The 17,494-nt window shown below is 49.8% G+C and overlaps 1 protein-coding gene across 1 annotated transcript in view; it reads right to left on the bottom strand.

Moving 5' to 3' along the window:
- The window catches only part of LOC138267091 (extracellular calcium-sensing receptor-like), a 144,856-nt gene that overhangs the window by 97,631 nt on the left and 29,731 nt on the right, over positions 1-17,494 (bottom strand). The window lies entirely within an intron of this gene.

Here is a 17,494-nt window from a genome sequence, read left to right as displayed (position 1 = left end):
ACTTTTCCTGGCTATTGACCCCAGTGAGGAATCCCAGGACCAGGGCAGAGGAACGCTACAATGAGGCACATGGGCGGACTAGGAGGGTGATCGAACGCACCTTCGGCCTCCTTAAGTCCAGGTTCAGGTGCCTCCATATGACAGGTGGGTCCCTATTCTACTCACCGAAGAAGGTGTGCGACATCATCATCGCCTGCTCCATGCTCCATAATTTGGCATTGCGACGCCAGGTGCCTTTTCTGCAGGAGGATGATCCAGATGACGGTGTTGTAGCAGCTGTGGAGCCTGTGGAGCCTGTGGACAGTGATGAGGATGAAGCTGAGGAAGAAGAAAACGACAACAGGGAGTCAGTCATACAGCAATATTTCCAGTGAAACTCAGGTGAGTACATTTTCAGGTTTAACATTACATTAACTTTCACACGTCTACCTCTATCCTGTACCGACATTTCACTCACTATTTGTTAACTGAGTTGTCCCCTTCCATTTCAGTTTCACAAATGTGGTAACCTACGAGTCAACTGCTTGCATCCTTGAAGGGCTTGTGATGTGTGACATTGGTATGTTAGCCTTCCAATGGGTAACCCATTATGACACTGTAATTCAGAGGTTCCCAATCTGTGCGCCGTGGCACCCTGGTGCACCACCAAAACTACCCAGGGGTGCCATGATGTAAAGCCTCAATATTCCGAGTGCAATTTCTTTAATTTTTCAAGCTGGTTTTCAACCATGTTTTGCTAAGATGAAACTCCCTTTAGTACCACTAGATGGCAGTGCGACATGCAAAATAGCACAGGAATTTCTCCTATCTGTCAGAACAGTTAACACAAACTATGAGCAATGCAGAAATAAAAACAGAGGCACGTGTTAGACTTAAGTATGTTCGGTGTCACTTTTAAGGAAATTGTGGTATTGTTTTAAAAATATATTTTATTTAATCCTGAAGGGCACTGTTTTTAGTCTTGTTTATGTTAGTTGGCGGGAAGACTTTTTAATAACTCTTGTAGTGTATGAATAAGTTCTTATAACTATGATAGTATGCAACATGTTTAATGCATAAATGTGTTTTTACTTTTTTGATATGGTGTTATGTGGACCTCCATCGGAGTTTTGTCCCATAATAAGAACTGAATTGACACGAACTGTGACACACAACTAAAGTGAGAAGGAATCAGAGACTGCAGACAAATACAGAGGTCTGAGACAGGAGAGTGTAATGACTCCATCAGACGCTAGAAGAGACAGAAGCAGAGTTAAGATACTGGTAGCTGCTGGAACATTTAATAAAGTACTTTAGTAAAGTACTTGAAAGTGAAATATAGTAGAGCTGATTAGTGGAGCTGCATTCTTATATATCAAAAGTGGCTCCTTGACAACTAGAATGACTTGAAGGAGAGCTCCCTGTGCTGGAGGTAATTTTTAAGGGCCAAAACATAGTTTTAAAGAAAATCGTTATGCAGACCACAGTGCTGAAGAGCATTGTTTCTGTCTTAACCAATGAAAGTTTATTTTTTATTTTTATTAAACAACTGTTATATATATTTTTATTTTGCTACATCTATGATTATAATACCTTCATAGTTCCTACCAAATATTTTTGAAGGAACAAAATGGAAGAACTCCAGAGGCTGGGCTTACAAGCCCCCCCCGGCCCTCTCCCTCACTCGCCAAAACAAAAATAACACAGTGGGGAGCCGAAGCCAACTGCCAATAGGTCAAGGGAGCCACGGGTCGAAAAAGTTTGGGGACCACTGCTGTAATTGATAATACAAAATTACAAATCAAAGACTGACTCCAGTTTTTTTAGTGTTTCAAGGGTGTTTATTTAAGTGCTAAAAAATGAAGGGGGGTTGTAAAATGGTGATGGGTGATGGTGGAGGAATGTCCATGGCAGAGTCCAGTCTATTAGTCTCACAGGTACATTGCACATCTGCCCATTGGAAGTGGAGCTGGGGCAGTTCCGATTTGGACAGGGTAACAAAGTGGGACAGTGGGGGGACAATCAGGGTGGCCTTATTTCCTGGCGGGGGTCTTGCCATCTTGCTCTGTCCTGTTCCTGGATCTCAGGGCCCGCTTGCGTGGTGGTTGACCGTCTGCAGGGGATGGGGTGCTGGTGTGGTGGTCCTGTGGCGGGGCGTCCTGTCCACTAGCGCCGGCGGAGGTGGTGGGCAGTTCATCGTCCTGGCTAGTGTCAGGGGACCCTTGGAGTGCCACGGTGTCCCTCAAGGTCTTTTGAATGTCCGTCAGCACCCCTACGATGGTGCCCAGGGCGGAGCCGATGGTCCTGAGCTCCTCCCTGAACCCCAAGTACTGCTCCTCCTGCAGACGCAGGGTCTCCTGCAACTTGTCCAGGACCGTCGCCATCGTCTCCTGGGAGTGGTGGTATGCTCCCATGATGGAGGAGAGGGCCTCGTGGAGAGTAGGTTCCCTTGGCCTGTCCTCCCTCTGTCGCACAGCAGTCCTCCCAGTTCCCCTATGTTCCTGTGCCTCCCTCCCCTGGACCGTGTGCCCACTACCACTGCCCCCAGGTCCCTGTTGTTGGGGTGGTGGGTTACCCTGGGTGCCCTGTAGTGGTGGACACACCGCTGATTGACCTGTCCTGGGTAGGGAGTTTGGGCCTGCTGGGTGGGTGCTGTGCTGGTGTTACCAGAGGGTGGAAGTTCGGTGTTGGGCTGTGGCTGGGAAAGGTGAACCGACTGTCCTGAGGCCCACAATGGTCCGGGCTGGTCATCAAGATCCAGTAGGGCAGAGCTGCTGTCGTCACTGTGGGCCTCTTCTGGGGGTGGAGTGGTGTTGTCTGGACCCTCTGGTGTGGTGACGTTCCTCGGGTTCCTGCGGGGGTATAAGTACATGATTATTGCATGTGTGTGTTTCATGGTGTGCAATGGTTGGGTGTGGGTGAACCCCAGTGCAGGCATTCCTGTGTGGGGGCTTGTGTGCTGATGGTTGGGGGTTGTATGGGTATGTGCAGTGGGCATGCTTTAGTGATGGGTGTCCATGCTTAGTTGTGTCATGCAGGTCTTGGTGTTGGGATTTGTAGTTGGTGTTATTAGTACATTAGTGAGGAGTTTGGGTGATAGGGGAGGGTGTGAGGGTGGGGGTGTGTGATAGCATGCAGGTAGGGTGGGGGATATGACAGTTAAGATTTGACTTACCAGTGTCCGTTCCTCCAACGACTCCTCCGAGGCCCTCAGGATGCAAGATGGTCAGGACTTGCTCCTCCCATGTTGTTAGTTGAGGGGGAGGAGGTGGGGGTCTGCCGCCAGTCCGCTGTACCGCGATGTGGTGCCTGGATACCGTGTAACGCACCTTCCCCCGTAGGTCGTTCCACCTCTTCCTGATGTCCTCCCTATTTCTTGGGTGCTGTCCCACTGCGTTCACCCTGTCCACTATACTTTACCATAGCTCCATCTTCCTGGCTATGGATGTGTGCTGTACCTGTGAGCCAAATAGCTGTGGCTCTACCCGTAGGATTTCCTCCACCATGACCCTGAGCTCCTCCTCGGAGAAGCGGGGGTGTCTTTGGCGTGCCATGGGGTGGTGTATGTGATGTGTGGGGTGGTGTATGTGTTGATGAGTGTGGTGAGTGTAGTGGTATGTGGTGTTTTGTGCTTGGATGTTGTGTGGGTGATGGTGTTGTGTGCCTCTGTGTGATGGGGTTGTCTATTCTGTGCTCTCTCTCTCGCCTTCTCTCAGAATTTTTGGTAGTAGGGTTTTGTGGGTGATGTGGGTGTGTGTTTTATATTGTATTGGATGTGTGGGTGTGGTGTGTGTATGTGTATCAGGTGTGTGTATTTTAAATTGTCCAATGTGGCGGTGTATTGTAAATGTGTGTGTATTTTGAGCGCAGCGGTGTGTACCGCCAATGGAATACCGCGGTTGAAAGACCGCCGCATGGATTCGTGGGTCGTAATGGCATGGGCGTGTTTCTGTTGGCGTGGAGGTGGAGAATTTGTTTCCGCATGTTTATCGCTGACCTTTGGTGTGGCGGTATTGTGTGGGTGTCTGAATTTCGGCGGATTCCGTGATGTGTGTCATAATAGCTGTGGCGGACTACCGCCGCCGCAGCGGTATATTGGCGGTCTTCTGCACGGTGGTAAGCGCATTATACCGCCAATGTTGTAATGACCCCCTTAGAGACATATCTAAGAAAAGTGGTGCTCCACATAGTGCCCCATTAACATTCATTTCTTGGGGGGAGTGCAGGTCCTCATTTCCATATCCTTAATTCTTTGTGTCAGTCAATGCTCCATGCCTCATGGCTCTGAATAGACAGAGTGGGTTTAAACAGATCCCATCCACATGTCATTGTTACACTAAATAAATTTTAATTTAAGTTTGTCATTCCTGGGATGACTTTCCAAATAGTTGCAAGGTTTTCATCCCAGACCGGAGTCTCAAACAGTTTGGTGGTGTTATGCGGTCAGTAGTGTTAATGGAAATGTGGTTTTATTAAGTTAGTTTGACATGCTGGATATAAAAAAATCCACCTTTTCCTCTGATATTATTGCTTTTGTTTTGGACCCTTTATTTCTGCTGGCATTATTCTATACTATGTGCACTTTACCACTGCTAACCAATAGTAAAGTGCCTGTGCTTCCCCTTCAACAGTGGTTTAACAGTGGTCAACTTTGTGCACTCCTAATTCGTATATTTAACTTCCCTGTAAGTCCCTAGTATTCTAAAGGCATACATTAGATGTAGCTATATTGCATTATACAAACCTAGCTCCTGGCAGTAGAAAGCTCACACACAGGAGATGGCAGGGGATCTACTGCACAGCTGGTTTAACTTCCCATGCTTCGGAAGATGCTCATATGGTTAGGCAGGGGCTCAGATGTTCAACTGTGAGAGTTGTGCACTGTTTCAGGTGGCAGGTGTGTGATAGCGCAATGCTGATAATGATGATCTACAATTCTAAAGAACACTAAACAAAAAGGTGGTACAGTGGGGTGCTCTACCACAACTCTGGTGTGGCGACTTTGTGTGCGCAATATTCATCATGGTATCGGACAGTGGTTTATTGGATGTCTGACGGGCTGGAGCACCTCTAGAGCCGGGTTATACTCACTATTCGTCTGTATACGATCTTTGTACATGAATAGATTACTGGCTGCTGTCATGGCGAGTATTTTCCAGTCTAAGTAGATTTTTGCCACTGCCGTGCACTTACTCTGATGATTCCCCAGTAGTGCTGGCTTTGACTTTACAACCACACAGGCCGAAAGAATTTCTGTGGTAATTTTCTCCATATTCACTTCAAGATGCAGTGTTTTGGGAGGAATTGTTGCAGGAAAGAGGAGTTCTTCTCCACAAACCTGGGCTCAGTTGATAGGCTTGCAACAGTTTGGGAGGCGTTCAAGGTTTACATTAGAGACGTCACCATGTCAAAACACTGAGATCAATTTGTGATCGATTGGCAACACTGGAGAGGGACCTGGCAGATTTAGAACACTGCCACAGGGTGACCGGGTACAAAGAACTTCTAGGTACACTGCGGGCCCAACTCGACGAATATCAGGAGACAGCGCAGAGTGAGCTGATACATCTCAGGAAATACGCAGTGGCTCAGTCGTATGGTGTGGAAGAGTGGCCACGTACAGTACTGGCAGCATTACTGCATCCCCAGTGGGACACTGATGAGATTCTGAAGGTGTTAGGCAAGCATGGTCAACCCTTACATACCACGGATATGATTTCAGACTGCTTCTGCAGGAATTACACAGCATTATATTAATCCAAAAAGTACCAGAGTTCTGAAGCCATAACAGACTACCTTACTCATATAGAAATGATGTGGCTTATGAACGAACACTGTGAATGCCTTACGGTGCCTCTGTGTCCTGGGGAGGTTCAAGAGGCAATTAAGGATATGCATGCTGGCAAGGCATCAGGTACAGATAGCCTGACTTTGGTTTTGTATAAGTCATTCAGAATCAACTTATACCACACTTGATCACATTATATAATGAAATTGTAGATGATGGGATCATGCCTTCTACTATGCGAGAGGCACTGTTGGTGACACTGTTAAAGCTGAGTAAATAAGCGAATCAGTGCTCCTCCTACCGGCCCTTGTCATTTTCATATTTCAACACTAAGATCTATGTAAAAAGTTTGACTAATAGCCTTGGTCCACTCCTGCCTGGTGTGGTTGCCCCAGGGCAGGCAGGCTTTGTCCCGGGCAGCAGCTTAGCACTCAATCTCAGAACACTGCTTGGTGCAATACAACAGCTAGACCCTGACGTGCACACTACAGCACTTTTCCTCAACGCAGAGAAAGTGTTCAATCCAGTTGAATGGGACTTCTTGATGGAAGTGCTCCACCGAATTGGTGTCGGTGGGGTTTTCCTTAAATTATTCCAAGTACTGTATAACACACCTTCGGCACATATCCGGGTTAATGTCTGTCACAGCCCCTATCACCATTACATGAGGCACTAGGCAGGGCTCTCCATTGTCTCACCTGCTGTGTGCCCTTGTGGCGGAACCATTGTCATGTGTCCTAAGGGTGCATCATGCGCACCGAGGCTTGCAATTTTCAAATTACAAATTAATATTAGCTTATGCTGATGATACACTATTATGTACGCGTGATCCGGATCACAATTTGCCTCCAGTGTTTGGGGAGGTGGTGCAGTTTGGTAGTCTCTCAGGATTATGCATCAACTGGGAAAAATCCATTTTATTTCTGCTCACCTTTATCACAGCACATGTGCAGTCACCCTACCCATTACAATGGCTCACAGATTCGGTACACTACCTGGGAATGGAGGTACACACAGATCCAACAAAATTGATGAGAGACAATTACGGCAGAACTATGCAAAAATTGTCAGAAGCATAGATCTGTCGATCAAGTTGCCATTATCACAGGTGTTAGCGCGTCTGACCATAATAAGTAAATTTACAAGGGGATGCGAATAGCTTGATGAACCTTTTGACTCATTCAAAATGTTTTCTCCATAGATCCAGAACAAAAATAATTTAACTCAATAATCAATAATCAAGAACAATCAATAATCAATGGAGTCAGTAAATATCACTCACTATGACCTTTCAGTCATGAATAACCACACCTTTAGTAAAGTTTAGTATGTTTATTTCCCTTATAAAAACAATGCTAAAGTAATGTAAATTAATCTCAAAATCAAATGAAACACATATAAGAACAATACTGGTTGTCCAAAACGGCGGAAGAAACGCAATCTAATCAAAACTTGAATCACAGCACATTCTAAGGTTACAGTACATTTCATCAGCAGAGTCAGTTGCAACAAAGTAATCACATACATAGAATTCAGTAAGATAACTTGTCAAACATTAGTCCCTGTAATTCGTCAGTTAAGGATGAGTGCCCTCAACTAACATCAGATTAGCTTCAGCATGTTGGGCTTCATGCAAAACAATTTAGAACACAAATTTAAGAAAACCTCTTGCTAAAGGGCTATCAAGACAGCGCAGTTGGTACCTCAAAATAAAAGGCATAAAAATGCAATTCAGTCACATTGTCTACCTATCCACGGTATGGGTCGGCAAGCAGAATCAGTCTTCGTCCTCAGGTCATCAATCGATCAGCAAAGCATCAGGCTCCCAGTCAGAGAGTATGAGCCCAATGACAGAATCTAAAGTCTCTTCTATAGTCTCTTCTTCTCTCAATATCATAGCAATTCCCTAAATCTAAAATCTGAATAATTCTTCTCTGTCGCGTTGTTATATTAAAGTCACCTAAACTATCCCCTAATTCGCCATTGGTCAGTCAATCGTATGTTTATACAATACCCAATAATATTTCTATACCAAATCTATGAATTCTAATATTTCACTCTTCACATGAAGTTGATTGGTTCACTTTACGATGTCCTCATCACCCCGCTCTTCAGGTAACAATTTTGTTGCATCTTCATCTCCAGTCAGTGTCTTTATTGTTCTCGTCCTGGGAAAGTACATCTCACACACATTACACACGATTTGTTACGCAGCTAGGAACATCATCTCCTATCCATTGGTTCTCACGGAAAGCTTCTGTCCAACACTTTTAACAAGACAATGGACATTTCACAGTTTAGTTCACTCTGTCAGCATTTTTATTAACCACCAACAAATACAGTTTCTGCATGAGGCCTGGCAAAACTAGGCCAAGACACTAGCTAAATTAAGATAAACTAAATTATAAGCTAAAGCATACTTCATAACCCTAAATATGACATATTACTACATTAGGCTAGTACATGTTCAATATTTCATAAATATTAATCATTAATTAGTGCATTTCGTGAACATTGGTGGCCATTCTCCGAGGTCACATTTTCCAAGCGTGTGCATTATTTTCTACGTTGTTTATTTTCTACATAATTCATTATTCAAATACATAATCACTCATTAATAATTTCTGCTTCAGCAATCCCTCCTCTGATGACTAAATGTGTCATCACACCAATTACTACCCACAACCCTTTACTATTTGATTTCTTCAGAATGTTGTCTTCTCCGTGAGTTTTCCCTGTAAATGTTTTCCCTTTTCTTTTCTTCCCTCCTCTGATTATTCTTAGACTTCTTCAAGTTAATTCTTTTACATAATTTGCATAATCCCCATATCCCAATTAGACAAACCACAACAATTAATATTCCCTGTAATATTTTTAATAGAACATGTCACTGAGCCAGTTTCCCACTGAAGCAAACCCTTTCCCAAACCCCTGGTTCTTTCAATTCCTTCAAATCAGCACTTGCATTAGTTATATTAGTGAGTAGGGGCCAGATGTAGCAAAAGAAAATTTTGCGAGTTACAAAAATTTGCAACTCGCAAAATTGTATGCAGAAAGGTGTCTCAGACACCTTCTGCGACTCGCTATGGGGTCGCAAAGACCCACCTCATGAATATTAATGAGGTGGGTCGCAATTTGCGACCCCATAGCGAGTCCCTGCGCTCAAAGTGATGGTGGCCTGCTGGAGACAGCAGACCTCCATGTCTGTGACTGCTTTTGTAATAAAGCAGTTTTTTAAATTTTTTTATTGCAGCCCTTTTTCCTTAAAGGACAAAGAGTTGCAATACAAAAAAATTATGAAACCATTTGGTTTCATTTTTTCAGAGTAGGCAGTGGTCCATTGGACCACTGCCTGCTCTGTAAAATTATTTTTTGCGACATTCACAAAGGGGAAGGGGTCCCATGGGTCCCCTTGGGGACCCCTTCCCGTTTGCGAATGAGTTACCACCCACTTCAAGTGGGTGTTAACTGTGAATTGCTTTGCGACCGCTTTCGCGGTCACAAAGCAATTCTGCATCGCGGTGCGAGTCGCAAATAGGAAGGGAACACCCCTTCCTATTTGTGAGTCGGATTCACATTTTGCGAGTCTGTATCGACTTGCAAATGTGAATCAGCATCGCAATGGCCGTTTTGCATGGCGCAAACTGCGTTTTTCGCAGTTTGCAACATGCAAAACGGTTCCTACATCTGGCCCTAAGGGGGTCATTACAACATTGGCGGTAAAAGCCGCTTACCGCTGTGCCGAAGACCGCCAATACACCGCCGCCGCGGCGGGAGACCGCCACAGCTATTATGACACACATCACGGATTCCTCCGAAATTCAGACACCCACACAAGTCCGCCACACCAAAGGTCAGCGATAAATATGCGGAAACAAATCCTCCACCTCCACGCCAACAGAAACACGCCCATGCTATTACGACCCACGAATCCACGCGGCGGTCTTTCAACCCCGGGATTCCATTGGCGGTAGACACCACCGCGCTCAAAATACACACACATCTCCAAAACACCGCCACATTGGACAATTCCAAATACACACACCTGATACACATACAAACAACACTCCCACACACCCAACACAATATAAAACACACACCCACATCACCCACAAACCCCTACGACCACAAATTAGAGACGAAGGCCAGAGAGAGACAGCACAGAATAGATAACACCATCACACAGAGGCACACTACACCATCACCCACACAACAGCCACGCAGAAAACACCACATACCACTACACTCACCACACTCATCAACACATACACCACCCCACACATCACACACAACACCCCATGTCACGCCAAAGACACCCCCGCTTCTCCGAGGAGGAGCTCAGGGTCATGGTCGAGGAAATCATCAGGGTAGAGCCCCAGCTATTTGGCTCACAGGTACAGTACACATCCATAGCCAGGAAGATGGACCTATGGCAAAGAATAGTCGACAGGGTCAACGCTGTGGGACAGCACCCAAGAAATAGGGAGGACATCAGGAAGAGGTGGAACGACCTACGGAGGAAGGTGCGTTCCACGGTATCCAGGCACCACATCGCGGTACAGCAGACTGGCGGCGGACCCCCACCTCCTCCCCACAACTAACAACATGGGAGGAGCAAGTCTTGTCCATCCTGCATCCTGAGGGCCTCGCAGGAGTCGTTGGAGGAAAGGACACTGGTAAGTCAAATCTTCACTATCATATCCCCCACCCTACCTGCATGCTATCACACACCCCCACCCTCACACCCTCCCCTATCACCCTAACTCCTCACTAATCTACCCATAACACCAACCACCCATCCCAACCCCAAGATCTGCATGACACAACTAAGCATGGACACCCATCACTAAAGCATGCCCACTGCACATACCCATAACACCCCACAAACATCACCACACAAGCCCCCACACAGGAATGCCTGCACTGGGGTTCACGCACACCCAACCATTGCACACCATGAAACACACAAATGCAATAATCATGTACTTATACCCCTGCAGGAACCTGAAGAAACGTCACCACACCAGAGGGTCCAGACAACACCACTCCACCCCCAGAAGAGGCCCACAGTGACGACAGCAGCTCTGCCCTACTGGATCTTGATGACCAGCTCGGACCATTGTGGGCCTCAGGACAGTCGGTTCCCCTTGCCCAGCCACAGCCCAACACCGAGCTTACACCCTCTGGTAACCCCAGCACAGCACCCACCCAGCGGGCCCATACCTCCCTACCCAGGACAGGTCAATCAGCGGTGTGTCCACCACTACAGGGCACCCAGGGTAACCTACCACCCCAACAACAACAGGGACCTGGGGGCAGTGGTAGTGGGCACACGGTCCAGGGGACGGAGGCACAGGAACACCGGAGAACTGGGAGGGCTGCGTGCGACAGAGGGAGGACAGGCCAAGGGAACCTACTCTCAACGAGGCCCTATCCTCCATCATGGGAGCATACCACCACTCCCAGGAGACAATGGCAATGGTCCTGGACAAGTTGCAGGAGACCCTGCGTCTGCAGGAGGAGCAGTATTTGGGGTTCAGGGAGGTGCTCAGGACCATCGGCTCCGCCCTAGGTACCATCGTTGGTGGTGCTGACGTACATTCAAAAGACCTTGAGGGACACCGTGGCACTCCAAGGGGCCCCTGACACTAACCAGGACAATGAAATGCCCACCAACTCCGCCGGCGCTAGTGGACAGGACGCCCCGCCACAGGACCAACACACCAGCACCCCACCCCCTGCAGACGGACAACCACCACGAAAGCGGGCCCTGAGATCCAGGAACAGGACAGAGCAAGATGGCAAGACCCCCGCCAGGAAATAAGACCACCCTGATTGTCCCCCCACTGTCCCACTTTGTGACCCTGTCCAAATCGGAACTGCCCCAGCTCCACTTCCAATGGCCAGATGTGCAATGTACCTGTGAGACTAATAGACTGGACTCTGCCATGGACATTCTTCCACCATGACCTCTCCCCATTTCACAACCCCCCTACATTTTTATGCACTTCAATTAACACCCTTGAAACCTCAATAATATTGGAGTCAGTCAATGATTGTGAACTTTGTATTGTCAATTACAGTGTTAAAAAATGTTACCCATTGGAAGGTCAACATACCAATGTCACACATCACAAGCCTTTCAAGGGTGCAAGCAGTTGACACGTAGGTTACCATATTACTGAAACTGAAATGGAAGGGGACAACTCAGTTACCAAATAGGGAGTGATATGTAGGTACAGGATAGAGGTAGACGTGTGAAATGTAATATAATGTGAAACATGAAATTGTACTCACCTGTGTCTCATTGAAAATATTGCTGCATGACTGACTCCCTGTTGTTGTTTTCATCTTCATCAGCTTCATCCTCATCACTGTCCACAGGCTCCACAGGCTCAACCGCTGCAACAACACCGTCATCTGGATCATCCTCCTGCAGAAAAGGCACCTGGCGTCGCAAAGCCAAGTTATGGAGCATGGAGCAGGCGATGGTGATGTCGCACACCTTCTTCGGTGAGTAGAATAGGGACCCACCTATCATATGGAGGCACCTGAACCTGGCCTTCAAGAGGCCGAAGGTCCGCTCGATCACCCTCCTAGTCTGCCCATGGGCCTCATTGTACCGTTCCTCTGCCCTGGGATTCCTCACTGGGGTCAGTAGCCAGGACAGGTTGGGGTAACCAGAGTCCCCCAATAGCCATACACGGTGCCTCTGGAGTTCACCCATCATATCAGGGTTGCTGCTATTCCGCAGGATGTAGGCGTCATGCACTGAGCCAGGGAACATTGCATTTACCTGCGAGATGTACTGGTCTGCCAAACAGACCATTTGGACATTCATTGAATGATAACTCTTCCTGTTCCTGTACACCTGTTCATTCCTGCGGGGGGGACCAGAGCAACATGGGTCCCATCAATGGCACCTATGACGTTGGGGATATGTCCAAGGGCATAGAAGTCACCTTTCACTGTAGGCAAATCCGCCACCTCAGGGAAAATTATGTATCTCCTTACGTGTTTCAGCAGAGCAGACAACACTCTGGACAACACGTTGGAAAACATTGACTGGGACATCCCTGATGCCATGGCCACTGTTGTCTGAAAAGACCCACTTGCAAGGAAATGGAGCACTGACAGCACCTGCACGTCAGGGGGGATTCCAGTTGGATGGCGGATTGGTGACATCAGGTCTGGCTCCAACTGGCTACATAGTTCCTGGATTGTGGCACGGTCAAACCGGTAGGTCACGATGACATGTCGCTCTTCCATTGTCAACAGGTCCACCAGCGGTTGGTACACCGGCGGATTCCGCCAACTTCCAATATGTCCCAACTAACGGTGCCTAAGAAGGACAACAGCGAAGAAACTGTCAGCATTCCTCCAGGTATGTACCCACAGTCACACACAAGACTACAACAGACAATTAACCCATCCGGGAAAGGTTTTGAGTGTAGGCCTCGGTATGTGTGACGCAGTAGTAATTGAAGACATGTGGGTCCCTGAAATGGCAGCTGCCTGACCTCTAAATTGGGACATTGGAATTGTGGGGTAACTGCGCTGGAGTTGGACACCATCTCGGTAGGCGGTCGTAGAGCGCGGCGCAATGCTGCATTGGTTAACATTGGACCCTATGGGTCCCAGGAGCCAATGAACAGGTGCGCTGGCGGTGATGATGCGCCCCGCCGCGGACGTCACCGCCGCGGACGTCACCGCCGCGGACGTCACCACCATTTTCTATCTGTTCAATCACTTGATACCTGACCTTCGACAGGAGAGGACCTACACTGCTAGTGCTGCTGTGACCTCGGTCTGGAAGCGACGATGGCTGCTGCGTCTGGGGAAAGGGCCCCTGCCTTCACTGCACAGGAGTTGGAGAAACTTGTGGATGGGGTCCTCCCCCAGTATACGCTACTCTACGGTCCTGCAGACCAACAGGTTAGTACACAGGGAGCACGTTGTATGGGCTAGGCCAGGGTGGAGAGGGCTGGGTGGATGAGGGAAGGGGGCAGAGTACATAGAACAGTCATGCATGGGGATGAATGGGCCACAGGGATAGAGTTGGGAGGGGGCCAATTACAACGACGGTGCTGTAGGTAATCACTGTTCCTCTTTCCTTGTGCATGTCATGTAGGTCAGCGCCCACCAGAAGAGGGACATTTGGCGTGCCAACGCCAAGAAGTCCGGACCCTGGGGGCCCACCAGAGATGGGGCACCCACTGCCGGAAGAGATGGGAGGACATTTGCCGCTGCAGCAAGAAGACGGCGGAGGCTCAGCTGGGGATGGCCTCCCAACGTGGGAGGGGTGCCCGTCGCACCATGACCCCCCTGATGTTCCGGATCCTGGCGGTGGCCTACCCGGAGTTGGATGGGCGCTTAAGGATATCACAGCAGACACAAGGGGGTGAGTACAACCTCATCCTATGGACTTTGCGTGCAGTGGAGCTGTCTGGGTGGGGGTGGTGGGCTGTGTGTGTCCCTAGGCCAGGGCGAGTTAGGTAGGCAAGGCCCCTCCGTTATGTAGGCCATGTGGCACTCTACCCCAGCTAAAAAAAAGGCAAATTGATGTATAGTTGCCCCTTTGCCATCCATGGGGCAGATTTCTACCATTGCCATGTAGGCCATATCCCAGAAATTGCATGTGCAGTGGGCAGGAGCACGGCGTAATGCAGGGGGCTGCTGCGTTTGTCTTGTCCGCCAACGGTAGCGGTATGCCATGCACTAAAACTCTCTTTCTTCTGTCTCCACCCTTTTTCTGCTCTCCCTGTCTTTCTGTACATCAGCATCAACAGGCGAGGGAGCTGCATCCCACATGGCCATGGAGGGCCACACCACAGACTCTGAATTCACCAGTGGGACAGAGGGTGAGGGGAGCTTCAGGTCGGCCACATCATCACCAAACAGCGACACGGACTCGTCCGCCGATGGGAGCTCCCCTGTGGTGGCGGCACCATCTGTGCGCCCCACTTCTACAGGTACAGCCGCCACCTCCCCTACCATCCGCCCTCCCAGCAGCCCCTCAGCGTTCGCCCCGTGCCCGCTCACCCAGGAGGGTGGGCATCACCTTCGCCCCAGGCACCTCAGGCCCTGCCCCAGTCACCCCAGCTGCCCTCAGTGAGGAGGCCATTGACCTCCTCAGGTCACTCACTGTTGGGCAGTCTACCATTGTGAATGCCATCCAGGGTGTAGAACGAGAGTTGAAACACGGTAATGCATTCCTGGAAGGCATTCATTCTGGTCAGGCTGTCCTTCAGCAAACCCTGCAATCTCTGGCCTCAGCACTGATGGCAGCCATTGTCCCTGTGTCCAGCCTCCCCCCTCCAACTTCCTCCACCCAGACCCAATCCACTGTACCCCAGCCCATCCCAAGCACACCTACAGACCAGCATGCACACAAGTCAACACACACAAGTAGCTCAAGCAAACATAGGCACCACACACACCACAGGCACTCACACAAGCATCAGACCCATACAAACACAGCAACATCCACTGTCTCCACTGTGTCCCCCTCCTCCTCTTCTCCCTCCTCCCTCCCAGTGTCGTCTACACACACACCTGCATGCACCACATCTACAGGCACTAGGACTCGCACCAGGACACCCAGCACCACAAGCCGCTCACCTGCACTCACCACCTCCACTGCCATTTACACATCCCCTGTGTCCTCTCCCAGTGTGTCTGTGACGCCCCCTCCCAAAGTACACAAACGCCGGCAATCACTCACCCAACATCCATCCACCTCACGGCATCCTCCAGTACCTGCACCTGCACCCAAAACAGCTAAAGTGACACCTCCTACAACCACCTCCTCTTCCTCCACTCCCAGAGCCCCTCCAGCTACCCATCCCAGTGTACGTCAGAAACTGTCCCTATGTCAAATTGACCTTTTTGCCCCCACCCCCCTCCAATTCATCAGTCCCGTTGTAGTGCCTCAGCCAAAAAGCCTCCAGTACCAGTGGTTCGTGTACCAGGTTTTTGGAGTGCCCCGTCCACCAGGGCAGGCAGTAGGACCCGGAGCCAAGGCACTGTCAGCCCACCCCCTGTAAAGGCTCCGAAATTGGAGAGTGGACGACGGGACCGTGTCAAGACTCCTGGTGGGACAAACAGTGAAATGGGATCCAAGGCGATTGGTGAGTCATCTGTAACTCAAAAGAAGGTGGGGAAGGTCCCGAGGAAGTCTCCCCAACCTGTTGTGAGTGTCACGGCGGAGAAGTGCGCCATCATTTCCGGCGGTCCAGACACATCCGCCAGCACCGTCGTTACTGGCCAGGAGACCACCGCCAGAGTCATAGCCCAGGAGGGCCCAAGTATCGTTACTGGTCAGGAGACCACCGCCGGAGTCACAGCCCAGGAGGGCTCAAGTATCGTAACTGGTCTGGAGACCACCGCCAGAGTCATAGCCCAGGAGGGCTCAAGTATCGTAACTGGTCAGGAGACCACCGCCAGAGTCATAGCCCAGGAGGGCTCAAGTATCGTAACTGGTCCAGAGACCACCGCCAGAGTCATAGCCCAGGAGGACTCAAGTATCGTCACTGGTCAGGAGACCACCGCCAGAGTCATAGCCCAGGAGGGCCCAAGTATCGTTACTGGTCAGGAGACCACCGCCAGAGTCACAGCCCAGGAGGGCCCAAGTATCGTTACTGGTCAGGAGACCACCGCCACCGCCGGAGTCACAGCCCAGGAGGGCTCAAGTATTGTAACTGGTCAGGAGACCAACGCCAGAGTCATAGCCCAGGAGGGTCCAAGTATTGTTACTGGTCAGGAGACCACCGCTACCGCCGGAGTCCCAGCCCAGGAGGGCTCAAGTATCGTAACTGGTCAGGAGACCACCGCCAGAGTCATAGCCCAGGAGGGCCCAAGTATTGTTACTGGTCAGGAGACCACTGCCACCGCCGGAGTCACAGCCCATGAGGGTCCAGAATCCCACAGCCCCGCTGGGCAATTATGGAACGTCAAGCCACACACCAACGTCCAGTATGGATTTCGTCATGCCACACACCAATGTCCAGTGTGGAGTTCGTCATGCCACACACCAATGTCCAGTATGGAGTTCGTCATGCCACACACCAATGTCCAGTGTGGAGATCGTCATGCCACACACCAATATCCGTACCAGAACCACCATGGCAAAGCACCGCTGAACAGGGCAAAGACCGCCATGGTGAAGACCGCTGAACAGGGCAAAGACTGCCATGGCTAAGCACCGCTGAACAAGGCCAAGACTGCCATGGTGAAGACCGCTGAACAGGGCAAAGAGCGCCATGGTGAAGACCGCTGAACAGGGCAAAGACCGCCATGGCTAAGCACCGCTGAACAAGGTCAAGACTGCCATGGTGAAGACCGCTGAACAGGGCAAAGACCGCCATGGTGAAGACCGCTGAACAGGGCAAAGACAGCCATGGCTAAGCACCGCTGAACAAGGCCAAGACTGCCATGGTGAAGACCGCTGAACAGGGCAAAGACCGCCATGGTGAAGACCGCTGAACAGGGCAAAGACCGCCATGGTGAAGACCGCTGAACAGGGCAAAAACCGCCATGGCTAAGCACCGCTGAACAAGGCCAAGACTGCCACGGTGAAGACTGCTGAACAGGGCAAAGAGCGCCATGGTGAAGACCGCTGAACAGGGCAAAGACCGCCATGGCTAAGCACCGCTGAACAAGGCCAAGACTGCCATGGCAAAGCCCAGCTGAACAGGGCAAAGACCGTGTGGGCATGAATAGTCCGGC

The sequence above is a fragment of the Pleurodeles waltl genome, chromosome 12 (genome assembly GCF_031143425.1).
Source record: "Pleurodeles waltl isolate 20211129_DDA chromosome 12, aPleWal1.hap1.20221129, whole genome shotgun sequence".
In the NCBI taxonomy this organism is placed as follows: domain Eukaryota; kingdom Metazoa; phylum Chordata; class Amphibia; order Caudata; family Salamandridae; genus Pleurodeles; species Pleurodeles waltl.
Note: the sequence above shows the minus strand (reverse complement) of the source record. Positions and strands in the feature narration are given on the sequence as shown.